General features: G+C 45.3%; 1 protein-coding gene across 1 annotated transcript in view; it reads left to right on the top strand.

Annotated features, from left to right (window-relative positions):
• The window catches only part of LOC115115007 (microtubule cross-linking factor 1-like), a 133,332-nt gene that overhangs the window by 39,961 nt on the left and 80,024 nt on the right, over window positions 1–13,347 (top strand). The gene's annotated exons all lie outside the window — the stretch shown is intronic.

Here is a 13,347-nt window from a genome sequence, read left to right as displayed (position 1 = left end):
GGATTACTGTTCCCTGACTTTCAGAGTTAGGATTACTGTTCCCTGACTTGTAGAGTTAGGATTACTGTTCCTTGGCTTGTAGAGTTAGGATTACTGTTCCCTGACTTTCAGAGTTAGGATTACTGTTCCCTGGCTTTCAGAGTTAGGATTACTGTTCCCTGGTTTGTAGAGTTAGGATTACTGTTCCCTGGTTTGTAGAGTTAGGATTACTGTTCCCTGACTTGTAGAGTTAGGATTACTGTTAGAGTTGGCTTGTAGAGTTAGGATTACTGTTCCCTGGTTTGTAGAGTTAGGATTACTGTTCCCTGGCTTTCAGAGTTAGGATTACTGTTCCCTGGTTTGTAGAGTTAGGATTACTGTTCCCTGGCTTGTAGAGTTAGGATTACTGTTCCCTGGTTTGTAGAGTTAGGATTACTGTTCCCTGGTTTGTAGAGTTAGGATTACTGTTCCCTGGCTTGTAGAGTTAGGATTACTGTTCCCTGGTTTGTAGAGTTAGGATTACTGTTCCCTGGTTTGTAGAGTTAGGATTACTGTTCCCTGGTTTGTAGAGTTAGGATTACTGTTCCCTGGCTTGTAGAGTTAGGATTACTGTTCCCTGAGTTTGTAGAGTTAGGATTACTGTTCCTGGTTTGAAAGAGTTAGGATTCTGTTCCCTGGTTTGTAGAGTTAGGATTACTGTTCCCTGGTTTGTAGAGTTAGGATTACTGTTCCCTGGTTTGTAGAGTTAGGATTTCTGTTCCTGGTTTGTAGAGTTAGGATTACTGTTCCCTGGTTTGTAGAGTTAGGATTACTGTTCCCTACTGTTACTGTTCCCTGGTTTGCATTCTGGGAGTTAGGATTACTGTTGAGGAAAGCCTGGTTTGTAGAGTTAGGATTACTGTTCCCTGATTACTTTGTAGAGTTAGGATTACTGTTCCCTGGTTTGTAGAGTTAGGATTACTGTTCCCTGTTTGTAGTGTTGGATTACTGCCTGCCTGACTTTCAGACTGCCTGCCTGTGTGGATTACTGTTCCCTGTTTGTGTGTTGTGGATTAGAGTTAGGATTACTGTTCCCTGGCTTTGAAGGGATTACTGTGGGTAGGATTACTGTTCCCACTTGTAGAGTTAGGATTACTGTTCCCTGTTTAGAGTTAGGATTACTGTTCCCTGGGTTTACTGTTCCCTGGGTAGAGTTAGGATTACTTACTGGTTCCCTGTTTGTAGAGTTAGGATTACTGTTTGACTTGTAGAGTTAGGATTACTGTTCCCTGGTTTGAGAGTTAGGATTACTGGTTTGTGTTAGTATTACTGTTCCCTGGTTTGTAGAGTTAGGATAGGATTACCTGGTTTGTAGAGTTAGGATTACTGTTCCTGTTTGTAGAGTTAGGATTACTGTTCCTGGGTGGTATAGTTAGGATTACTGTTCCCTGGTTTGTAGAGTTAGGATTACTGTTCCCTGGTTTGTGGGTTGGATTACTGTTCCCTGGCTTGTAGAGTTAGGAGTACTGTTTGGGATTACTGTTCCCTGACAGTTTGTGGTCATCTTAAATACTGTTTGCCAGCTTGTAGAGTTAGGGTTTGTTTGGTGGATTACTGTTACTGTTTGTAGAGTTAGGATTACTGTTTGGTTTGTAGGTGGATTACTGTTACCAGGTTTGAAGGGAGTTAGGTTTACTGTTACTGGTTTGTAGAGTTAGGATTACTGTTTGGGTGGTATTACTGTTCCTGGTTTGTGAAGAGTTAGGTTTACTGTATCCCTGTTTGTAGAGGTGAAGATTACTGTTCCTTGGTTTGGAGTTAGGATTACTGTATACCAGGTGAAGGGAGTTAGGTTTGGGTGGTATACTGTATTTACCAGGTTAGGTTTGGGTGGTATACTGTATATACCAGGAGAAGGGATTAGGTTTGGGTGGTATACTGTATATACCAGGTGAAGGGAGTAGGTTTGGGTGGTATACTGTATATACCAGGTGAAGGGAGTAGGTTTGGGTGGTATACTGTATATACCAGGGAAGGAGTAGGTTTGGGTGGTATACTGTATATACCAGGTGAAGGAGAGGTTTGGGTGGTATACTGTATATACCAGGTTAGGTTTGGGTGGTATACTGTATATACCAGGTGCAGAGAGTAGGTTTGGGTGGTATACTGTATATCCCCAGGTGCAGAGAGTAGGTTTGGGTGGTATACTGTATATACCTGTGCAGGTGATATAGCCCTCTTTGGGTGGTATACTGTATATACCAGGTGTTGAGTAGGTTTGGGTGGTATACTGTATATACCAGGTGCAGAGAGTACTTGGTTTGGGTGGTATACTGTATATACCAGGTGCAGTGGAGTAGGTTTGGGTGGTATACTGTATATACCAGGGGAAGGGAGTAGGTTTGGGTGGTATACTGTATATACCAGGTGCAGAGAGTAGGTTTGGGTGGTATACTGTATATACCAGGTGCAGAGAGTAGGTTTGGGTGGTATACTGTATATACCAGGTGAAGGGAGTAGGTTTGGGTGGTATACTGTATATACCAGGGGAAGGGAGTAGGTTTGGGTGGTATACTGTATATACTAGGGGAAGGGAGTAGGTTTGGGTGGTATACTGTATATACCAGGTGCAGGGAGTAGGTTTGGGTGGTATACTGTATATACCAGGTGAAGGGAGTAGGTTTGGGTGGTATACTGTATATACCAGGTATTTTGAAATAGCCAGGGGATGGTTTTTCAATACTGTTTAGTTGAAGCTTTTCTATACATTTTAATATGTGTAGATCTTTCTTAATCCTTGTCTCGTGTTAAGGGTCAAAAATGACCCGCCACTATGTATTTGATGACTTTTCCTGGAGTGACCCCCGACATTAGAAAAAGTGAAACATTGTCTCTGTTCATATTTCCATGAAAGCTGTACACCACCAGGGTACAAAGATTGTCTTAGGGTCATTTTTGACCTGGGAGTTATAAAATAATTTACACACCACAAAAACCACAAAGACACACGCACACACAATGAGAAATTAAGATGGTGTGTTATTGATTGAACCAGCAGCTTCTGAAGAGGAAGCTCTTCAATGTATGGAGAACAGTAGCTCCACATCAGAGTGCTGTCTGCTGGTAGAATGATGGAGAACAGTAGCTCCACATCAGAGTGCTGTCTGTTGATAGAATGATGGAGAACAGTAGCTCCACATCAGTCTGTCTGTTGGTAGAATGATGGAGAACAGTAGCTCCACATCAGAGAGCTGTTGCTAGAATGATGGAGAACAGTAGCTCCACATCAGAGAGCTGTCTGTTGATAGAATGATGGAGAACAGTAGCTCCACATCAGTCTGTCTGTTGATAGAATGATGGAGAACAGTCATGTGCTGTCTGCTGATAGAATGATGGAGAACAGTAGCTCCACATCAGAGTGCTGTCTGTGATGAATGGAGAATGAGCTGTCTGTTGATAGAATGATGGAGAACAGTAGCTCCACATCAGAGAGCTGTCTGTTGATAGAATGATGGAGAACAGTAGCTCCACATCAGTCAGAGAGCTGTCTGCTGGTAGAATGATGGAGAACAGTAGCTCCACATCAGAGAGCTGTCTGTTGATAGAATGATGGAGAACAGTAGCTCCACATCAGAGAGCTGTCTGTTGATAGAATGATGGAGAACAGTAGCTCCACATCAGAGAGCTGTCTGTTGATAGAATGATGGAGAACAGTAGCTCCACATCAGAGAGCTGTCTGTTGATAGAATGATGGAGAACAGTAGCTCCACATCAGACTGTCTGCTGGTAGAATGATGGAGAACAGTAGCTCCACATCAGAGAGCTGTCTGCTGGTAGAATGATGGAGAACAGTAGCTCCACATCAGTCAGAGTGCTGATAGAATGATGGAGAACAGTAGCTCCACATCAGTCAGAGTGCTGATAGAATGATGGAGAACAGTAGCTCCACATCAGTCAGAGTGCTGATAGAATGATCCACATCAGACTGTCTGCTGATAGAATGATGGAGAACAGTAGCTCCACATCAGTCTGTCTGTTGATAGAATGATGGAGAACAGTAGCTCCACATCAGTCAGAGAGCTGTCTGCTGGTAGAATGATGGAGAACAGTAGCTCCACATCAGAGTGCTGTCTGCTGATAGAATGATGGAGAACAGTAGCTCCACATCAGAGAGCTGTCTGCTGATAGAATGATGGAGAACAGTAGCTCCACATCAGAGAGCTGTCTGCTGGTAGAATGATGGAGAACAGTAGCTCCACATCAGAGTGCTGTCTGCTGATAGAATGATGGAGAACAGTAGCTCCACATCAGTCTGTCTGCTGATAGAATGATGGAGAACAGTAGCTCCACATCAGAGAGCTGTCTGCTGATAGAATGATGGAGAACAGTAGCTCCACATCAGAGAGCTGTCTGCTGATAGAATGATGGAGAACAGTAGCTCCACATCAGAGAGCTGTCTGCTGATAGAATGATGGAGAACAGTAGCTCCACATCAGAGTGCTGTCTGCTGGTAGAATGATGGAGAACAGTAGCTCCACATCAGAGAGCTGTCTGCTGATAGAATGATGGAGAACAGTAGCTCCACATCAGTCTGTCTGCTGATAGAATGATGGAGAACAGTAGCTCCACATCAGTCTGTCTGCTGATAGAATGATGGAGAACAGTAGCTCCACATCAGTCTGTCTGCTGATAGAATGATGGAGAACAGTAGCTCCACATCAGAGTGCTGTCTGCTGATAGAATGATGGAGAACAGTAGCTCCACATCAGACTGTCTGCTGATAGAATGATGGAGAACAGTAGCTCCACATCAGTCTGTCTGCTGATAGAATGATGGAGAACAGTAGCTCCACATCAGAGTGCTGTCTGCTGATAGAATGATGGAGAACAGTAGCTCCACATCAGAGAGCTGTCTGCTGATAGAATGATGGAGAACAGTAGCTCCACATCAGAGTGCTGTCTGCTGATAGAATGATGGAGAACAGTAGCTCCACATCAGAGTGCTGTCTGCTGATAGAATGATGGAGAACAGTAGCTCCACATCAGTCTGTCTGCTGATAGAATGATGGAGAACAGTAGCTCCACATCAGACTGTCTGCTGATAGAATGATGGAGAACAGTAGCTCCACATCAGTCTGTCTGCTGATAGAATGATGGAGAACAGTAGCTCCACATCAGAGTGCTGTCTGCTGATAGAATGATGGAGAACAGTAGCTCCACATCAGACTGTCTGCTGATAGAATGATGGAGAACAGTAGCTCCACATCAGTCTGTCTGCTGATAGAATGATGGAGAACAGTAGCTCCACATCAGAGTGCTGTCTGCTGGTAGAATGATGGAGAACAGTAGCTCCACATCAGAGAGCTGTCTGCTGATAGAATGATGGAGAACAGTAGCTCCACATCAGAGTGCTGTCTGCTGGTAGAATGATGGAGAACAGTAGCTCCACATCAGTCAGAGTGCTGTCTGCTGGTAGAATGATGGAGAACAGTAGCTCCACATCAGTCTGTCTGCTGATAGAATGATGGAGAACAGTAGCTCCACATCAGACTGTCTGCTGATAGAATGATGGAGAACAGTAGCTCCACATCAGTCTGTCTGCTGATAGAATGATGGAGAACAGTAGCTCCACATCAGACTGTCTGCTGATAGAATGATGGAGAACAGTAGCTCCACATCAGAGTGTTGTCTGCTGGTAGAATGATGGAGAACAGTAGCTCCACATCAGAGTGTCTGCTGATAGAATGATGGAGAACAGTAGCTCCACATCAGTCTGTCTGCTGATAGAATGATGGAGTACAGTAGCTCCACATCAGTCTGTCTGCTGATAGAATGATGGAGAACAGTAGCTCCACATCAGTCTGTCTGCTGATAGAATGATGGAGAACAGTAGCTCCACATCAGAGTGCTGTCTGCTGATAGAATGATGGAGAACAGTAGCTCCACATCAGACTGTCTGCTGATAGAATGATGGAGAACAGTAGCTCCACATCAGTCTGTCTGCTGATAGAATGATGGAGAACAGTAGCTCCACATCAGAGAGCTGTCTGCTGATAGAATGATGGAGAACAGTAGCTCCACATCAGAGTGCTGTCTGCTGATAGAATGATGGAGAACAGTAGCTCCACATCAGAGAGCTGTCTGCTGATAGAATGATGGAGAACAGTAGCTCCACATCAGAGTGCTGTCTGCTGATAGAATGATGGAGAACAGTAGCTCCACATCAGAGTGCTGTCTGCTGATAGAATGATGGAGAACAGTAGCTCCACATCAGACTGTCTGCTGATAGAATGATGGAGAACAGTAGCTCCACATCAGTCAGAGAGCTGTCTGCTGATAGAATGATGGAGAACAGTAGCTCCACATCAGAGTGCTGTCTGTTGATAGAATGATGGAGAACAGTAGCTCCACATCAGAGTGCTGTCTGTTGATAGAATGATGGAGAACAGTAGCTCCACATCAGAGTGCTGTCTGCTGATAGAATGATGGAGAACAGTAGCTCCACATCAGAGTGCTGTCTGCTGGTAGAATGATGGAGAACAGTAGCTCCACATCAGAGTGCTGTCTGTTGATAGAATGATGGAGAACAGTAGCTCCACATCAGAGTGCTGTCTGTTGATAGAATGATGGAGAACAGTAGCTCCACATCAGACTGTCTGTTGATAGAATGATGGAGAACAGTAGCTCCACATCAGAGTGCTGTCTGCTGGTAGAATGATGGAGAACAGTAGCTCCACATCAGAGTGCTGTCTGCTGGTAGAATGATGGAGAACAGTAGCTCCACATCAGAGTGCTGTCTGCTGATAGAATGATGGAGAACAGTAGCTCCACATCAGAGTGCTGTCTGCTGATAGAATGATGGAGAACAGTAGCTCCACATCAGAGAGCTGTCTGCTGGTAGAATGATGGAGAACAGTAGCTCCACATCAGAGTGCTGTCTGCTGATAGAATGATGGAGAACAGTAGCTCCACATCAGAGAGCTGTCTGCTGGTAGAATGATGGAGAACAGTAGCTCCACATCAGTCTGTCTGTTGATAGAATGATGGAGAACAGTAGCTCCACATCAGAGTGCTGTCTGTTGATAGAATGATGGAGAACAGTAGCTCCACATCAGTCTGTCTGTTGATAGAATGATGGAGAACAGTAGCTCCACATCAGAGTGCTGTCTGCTGATAGAATGATGGAGAACAGTAGCTCCACATCAGAGTGCTGTCTGCTGATAGAATGATGGAGAACAGTAGCTCCACATCAGAGTGCTGTCTGCTGATAGAATGATGGAGAACAGTAGCTCCACATCAGAGTGCTGTCTGCTGATAGAATGATGGAGAACAGTAGCTCCACATCAGAGAGCTGTCTGCTGGTAGAATGATGGAGAACAGTAGCTCCACATCAGTCTGTCTGTTGATAGAATGATGGAGAACAGTAGCTCCACATCAGTCTGTCTGCTGATAGAATGATGGAGAACAGTAGCTCCACATCAGAGTGCTGTCTGTTGGTAGAATGATGGAGAACAGTAGCTCCACATCAGAGTGCTGTCTGCTGGTAGAATGATGGAGAACAGTAGCTCCACATCAGAGAGCTGTCTGCTGATAGAATGATGGAGAACAGTAGCTCCACATCAGAGTGCTGTCTGCTGATAGAATGATGGAGAACAGTAGCTCCACATCAGAGTGCTGTCTGCTGGTAGAATGATGGAGAACAGTAGCTCCACATCAGAGTGCTGTCTGCTGATAGAATGATGGAGAACAGTAGCTCCACATCAGAGTGCTGTCTGCTGATAGAATGATGGAGAACAGTAGCTCCACATCAGTCTGTCTGCTGATAGAATGATGGAGAACAGTAGCTCCACATCAGAGAGCTGTCTGCTGATAGAATGATGGAGAACAGTAGCTCCACATCAGTCTGTCTGCTGATAGAATGATGGAGAACAGTAGCTCCACATCAGAGAGCTGTCTGCTGATAGAATGATGGAGAACAGTAGCTCCACATCAGAGAGCTGTCTGCTGATAGAATGATGGAGAACAGTAGCTCCACATCAGTCTGTCTGCTGATAGAATGATGGAGAACAGTAGCTCCACATCAGAGTGCTGTCTGCTGATAGAATGATGGAGAACAGTAGCTCCACATCAGAGAGCTGTCTGCTGATAGAATGATGGAGAACAGTAGCTCCACATCAGAGAGCTGTCTGCTGGTAGAATGATGGAGAACAGTAGCTCCACATCAGAGTGCTGTCTGCTGATAGAATGATGGAGAACAGTAGCTCCACATCAGTCTGTCTGCTGATAGAATGATGGAGAACAGTAGCTCCACATCAGTGCTGTCTGCTGATAGAATGATGGAGAACAGTAGCTCCACATCAGAGAGCTGTCTGCTGATAGAATGATGGAGAACAGTAGCTCCACATCAGAGAGCTGTCTGCTGATAGAATGATGGAGAACAGTAGCTCCACATCAGAGAGCTGTCTGCTGATAGAATGATGGAGAACAGTAGCTCCACATCAGAGCTGTCTGCTGATAGAATGATGGAGAACAGTAGCTCCACATCAGTCTGTCTGTTGATAGAATGATGGAGAACAGTAGCTCCACATCAGTGCTGTCTGCTGATAGAATGATGGAGAACAGTAGCTCCACATCAGAGTGCTGTCTGCTGATAGAATGATGGAGAACAGTAGCTCCACATCAGAGTGCTGTCTGTTGATAGAATGATGGAGAACAGTAGCTCCACATCAGAGTGCTGTCTGCTGATAGAATGATGGAGAACAGTAGCTCCACATCAGAGTGCTGTCTGCTGATAGAATGATGGAGAACAGTAGCTCCACATCAGAGTGCTGTCTGCTGATAGAATGATGGAGAACAGTAGCTCCACATCAGTCTGTCTGCTGATAGAATGATGGAGAACAGTAGCTCCACATCAGAGTGCTGTCTGCTGATAGAATGATGGAGAACAGTAGCTCCACATCAGTCTGTCTGCTGATAGAATGATGGAGAACAGTAGCTCCACATCAGAGTGCTGTCTGCTGATAGAATGATGGAGAACAGTAGCTCCACATCAGTCTGTCTGCTGATAGAATGATGGAGAACAGTAGCTCCACATCAGTCTGTCTGCTGATAGAATGATGGAGAACAGTAGCTCCACATCAGAGTGCTGTCTGCTGATAGAATGATGGAGAACAGTAGCTCCACATCAGTCTGTCTGCTGATAGAATGATGGAGAACAGTAGCTCCACATCAGTCTGTCTGCTGATAGAATGATGGAGAACAGTAGCTCCACATCAGTCTGTCTGCTGATAGAATGATGGAGAACAGTAGCTCCACATCAGAGTGCTGTCTGCTGATAGAATGATGGAGAACAGTAGCTCCACATCAGTCTGTCTGCTGATAGAATGATGGAGAACAGTAGCTTCACATCAGAGTGCTGTCTGCTGATAGAATGATGGAGAACAGTAGCTCCACATCAGTCTGTCTGCTGATAGAATGATGGAGAACAGTAGCTCCACATCAGTCTGTCTGCTGATAGAATGATGGAGAACAGTAGCTCCACATCAGTCTGTCTGCTGATAGAATGATGGAGAACAGTAGCTCCACATCAGACTGTCTGTTGATAGAATGATGGAGAACAGTAGCTCCACATCAGTCTGTCTGCTGATAGAATGATGGAGAACAGTAGCTCCACATCAGTCTGTCTGCTGATAGAATGATGGAGAACAGTAGCTCCACATCAGTCTGTCTGCTGATAGAATGATGGAGAACAGTAACTCCACATCAGAGTGCTGTCTGCTGATAGAATGATGGAGAACAGTAGCTCCACATCAGAGAGCTGTCTGCTGATAGAATGATGGAGAACAGTAGCTCCACATCAGAGTCTGTCTGCTGATAGAATGATGGAGAACAGTAGCTCCACATCAGAGAGCTGTCTGCTGATAGAATGATGGAGAACAGTAGCTCCACATCAGAGAGCTGTCTGCTGATAGAATGATGGAGAACAGTAGCTCCACATCAGTCTGTCTGCTGATAGAATGATGGAGAACAGTAGCTCCACATCAGTGCTGTCTGCTGATAGAATGATGGAGAACAGTAGCTCCACATCAGAGTGCTGTCTGCTGATAGAATGATGGAGAACAGTAGCTCCACATCAGAGTGCTGTCTGTTGATAGAATGATGGAGAACAGTAGCTCCACATCAGAGTGCTGTCTGCTGATAGAATGATGGAGAACAGTAGCTCCACATCAGAGTGCTGTCTGCTGATAGAATGATGGAGAACAGTAGCTCCACATCAGTGCTGTCTGCTGATAGAATGATGGAGAACAGTAGCTCCACATCAGTCTGTCTGCTGATAGAATGATGGAGAACAGTAGCTCCACATCAGTGCTGTCTGCTGATAGAATGATGGAGAACAGTAGCTCCACATCAGTCTGTCTGCTGATAGAATGATGGAGAACAGTAGCTCCACATCAGAGTGCTGTCTGCTGATAGAATGATGGAGAACAGTAGCTCCACATCAGTCTGTCTGCTGATAGAATGATGGAGAACAGTAGCTCCACATCAGAGTGCTGTCTGCTGATAGAATGATGGAGAACAGTAGCTCCACATCAGAGTGCTGTCTGCTGATAGAATGATGGAGAACAGTAGCTCCACATCAGTCTGTCTGCTGATAGAATGATGGAGAACAGTAGCTCCACATCAGTCTGTCTGCTGATAGAATGATGAGAACAGTAGCTCCACATCAGTCTGTCTGCTGATAGAATGATGGAGAACAGTAGCTCCACATCAGAGTGCTGTCTGCTGATAGAATGATGGAGAACAGTAGCTCCACATCAGTCTGTCTGCTGATAGAATGATGGAGAACAGTAGCTCCACATCAGAGTGCTGTCTGCTGATAGAATGATGGAGAACAGTAGCTCCACATCAGTCTGTCTGCTGATAGAATGATGGAGAACAGTAGCTCCACATCAGTCTGTCTGCTGATAGAATGATGGAGAACAGTAGCTCCACATCAGTCTGTCTGCTGATAGAATGATGGAGAACAGTAGCTCCACATCAGACTGTCTGCTGATAGAATGATGGAGAACAGTAGCTCCACATCAGTCTGTCTGCTGATAGAATGATGGAGAACAGTAGCTCCACATCAGTCTGTCTGCTGATAGAATGATGGAGAACAGTAGCTCCACATCAGAGTGCTGTCTGCTGATAGAATGATGGAGAACAGTAGCTCCACATCAGTCTGTCTGCTGATAGAATGATGGAGAACAGTAGCTCCACATCAGTGCTGTCTGCTGATAGAATGATGGAGAACAGTAGCTCCACATCAGTCTGTCTGCTGATAGAATGATGGAGAACAGTAGCTCCACATCAGAGTGCTGTCTGCTGATAGAATGATGGAGAACAGTAGCTCCACATCAGAGTGCTGTCTGCTGATAGAATGATGGAGAACAGTAGCTCCACATCAGAGTGCTGTCTGCTGATAGAATGATGGAGAACAGTAGCTCCACATCAGAGAGCTGTCTGCTGATAGAATGATGGAGAACAGTAGCTCCACATCAGACTGTCTGTTGATAGAATGATGGAGAACAGTAGCTCCACATCAGTCTGTCTGCTGATAGAATGATGGAGAACAGTAGCTCCACATCAGAGTGCTGTCTGCTGATAGAATGATGGAGAACAGTAGCTCCACATCAGTCTGTCTGCTGGTAGAATGTATGGAGAACAGTAGCTCCACATCAGAGAGCTGTCTGCTGATAGAATGATGGAGAACAGTAGCTCCACATCAGAGAGCTGTCTGCTGATAGAATGATGGAGAACAGTAGCTCCACATCAGAGTGCTGTCTGCTGATAGAATGATGGAGAACAGTAGCTCCACATCAGTCTGTCTGCTGATAGAATGATGGAGAACAGTAGCTCCACATCAGAGTGCTGTCTGCTGATAGAATGATGGAGAACAGTAGCTCCACATCAGTCTGTCTGCTGATAGAATGATGGAGAACAGTAGCTCCACATCAGAGAGCTGTCTGCTGATAGAATGATGGAGAACAGTAGCTCCACATCAGTCTGTCTGCTGATAGAATGATGGAGAACAGTAGCTCCACATCAGAGAGCTGTCTGCTGATAGAATGATGGAGAACAGTAGCTCCACATCAGAGAGCTGTCTGCTGATAGAATGATGGAGAACAGTAGCTCCACATCAGAGAGCTGTCTGCTGATAGAATGATGGAGAACAGTAGCTCCACATCAGAGTGCTGTCTGCTGATAGAATGATGGAGAACAGTAGCTCCACATCAGAGTGCTGTCTGCTGATAGAATGATGGAGAACAGTAGCTCCACATCAGAGTGCTGTCTGCTGATAGAATGATGGAGAACAGTAGCTCCACATCAGAGTGCTGTCTGCTGATAGAATGATGGAGAACAGTAGCTCCACATCAGTCTGTCTGCTGATAGAATGATGGAGAACAGTACTCCACATCAGAGTGCTGTCTGCTGATAGAATGATGGAGAACAGTAGCTCCACATCAGTCTGTCTGCTGATAGAATGATGGAGAACAGTAGCTCCACATCAGAGAGCTGTCTGCTGATAGAATGATGGAGAACAGTAGCTCCACATCAGAGCTGTCTGCTGATAGAATGATGGAGAACAGTAGCTCCACATCAGAGAGCTGTCTGCTGATAGAATGATGGAGAACAGTAGCTCCACATCAGTCTGTCTGCTGATAGAATGATGGAGAACAGTAGCTCCACATCAGAGTGCTGTCTGCTGATAGAATGATGGAGAACAGTAGCTCCACATCAGAGTGCTGTCTGCTGATAGAATGATGGAGAACAGTAGCTCCACATCAGAGTGCTGTCTGCTGATAGAATGATGGAGAACAGTAGCTCCACATCAGAGTGCTGTCTGCTGATAGAATGATGGAGAACAGTAGCTCCACATCAGAGTGCTGTCTGCTGGTAGAATGATGGAGAACAGTAGCTCCACATCAGAGTGCTGTCTGCTGATAGAATGATGGAGAACAGTAGCTCCACATCAGTCTGTCTGCTGATAGAATGATGGAGAACAGTAGCTCCATACATCAGAGTGCTGTCTGCTGATAGAATGATGGAGAACAGTAGCTCCACATCAGTCTGTCTGCTGATAGAATGATGGAGAACAGTAGCTCCATCAGTCAGAGTGCTGTCTGCTGATAGAATGATGGAGAACAGTAGCTCCACATCAGTCTGTCTGCTGATAGAATGATGGAGAACAGTAGCTCCACATCAGTCTGTCTGCTGATAGAATGATGGAGAACAGTAGCTCCACATCAGAGTGCTGTCTGCTGATAGAATGATGGAGAACAGTAGCTCCACATCAGTCTGTCTGCTGATAGAATGATGGAGAACAGTAGCTCCACATCAGTGCTGTCTG

This window comes from Oncorhynchus nerka, linkage group LG9b, assembly GCF_034236695.1.
Source record: "Oncorhynchus nerka isolate Pitt River linkage group LG9b, Oner_Uvic_2.0, whole genome shotgun sequence".
Taxonomy (NCBI): domain Eukaryota; kingdom Metazoa; phylum Chordata; class Actinopteri; order Salmoniformes; family Salmonidae; genus Oncorhynchus; species Oncorhynchus nerka.
The sequence above is the reverse complement of the archived record's forward strand: the minus strand, read 5'-3'. Positions and strand labels throughout refer to the sequence as shown.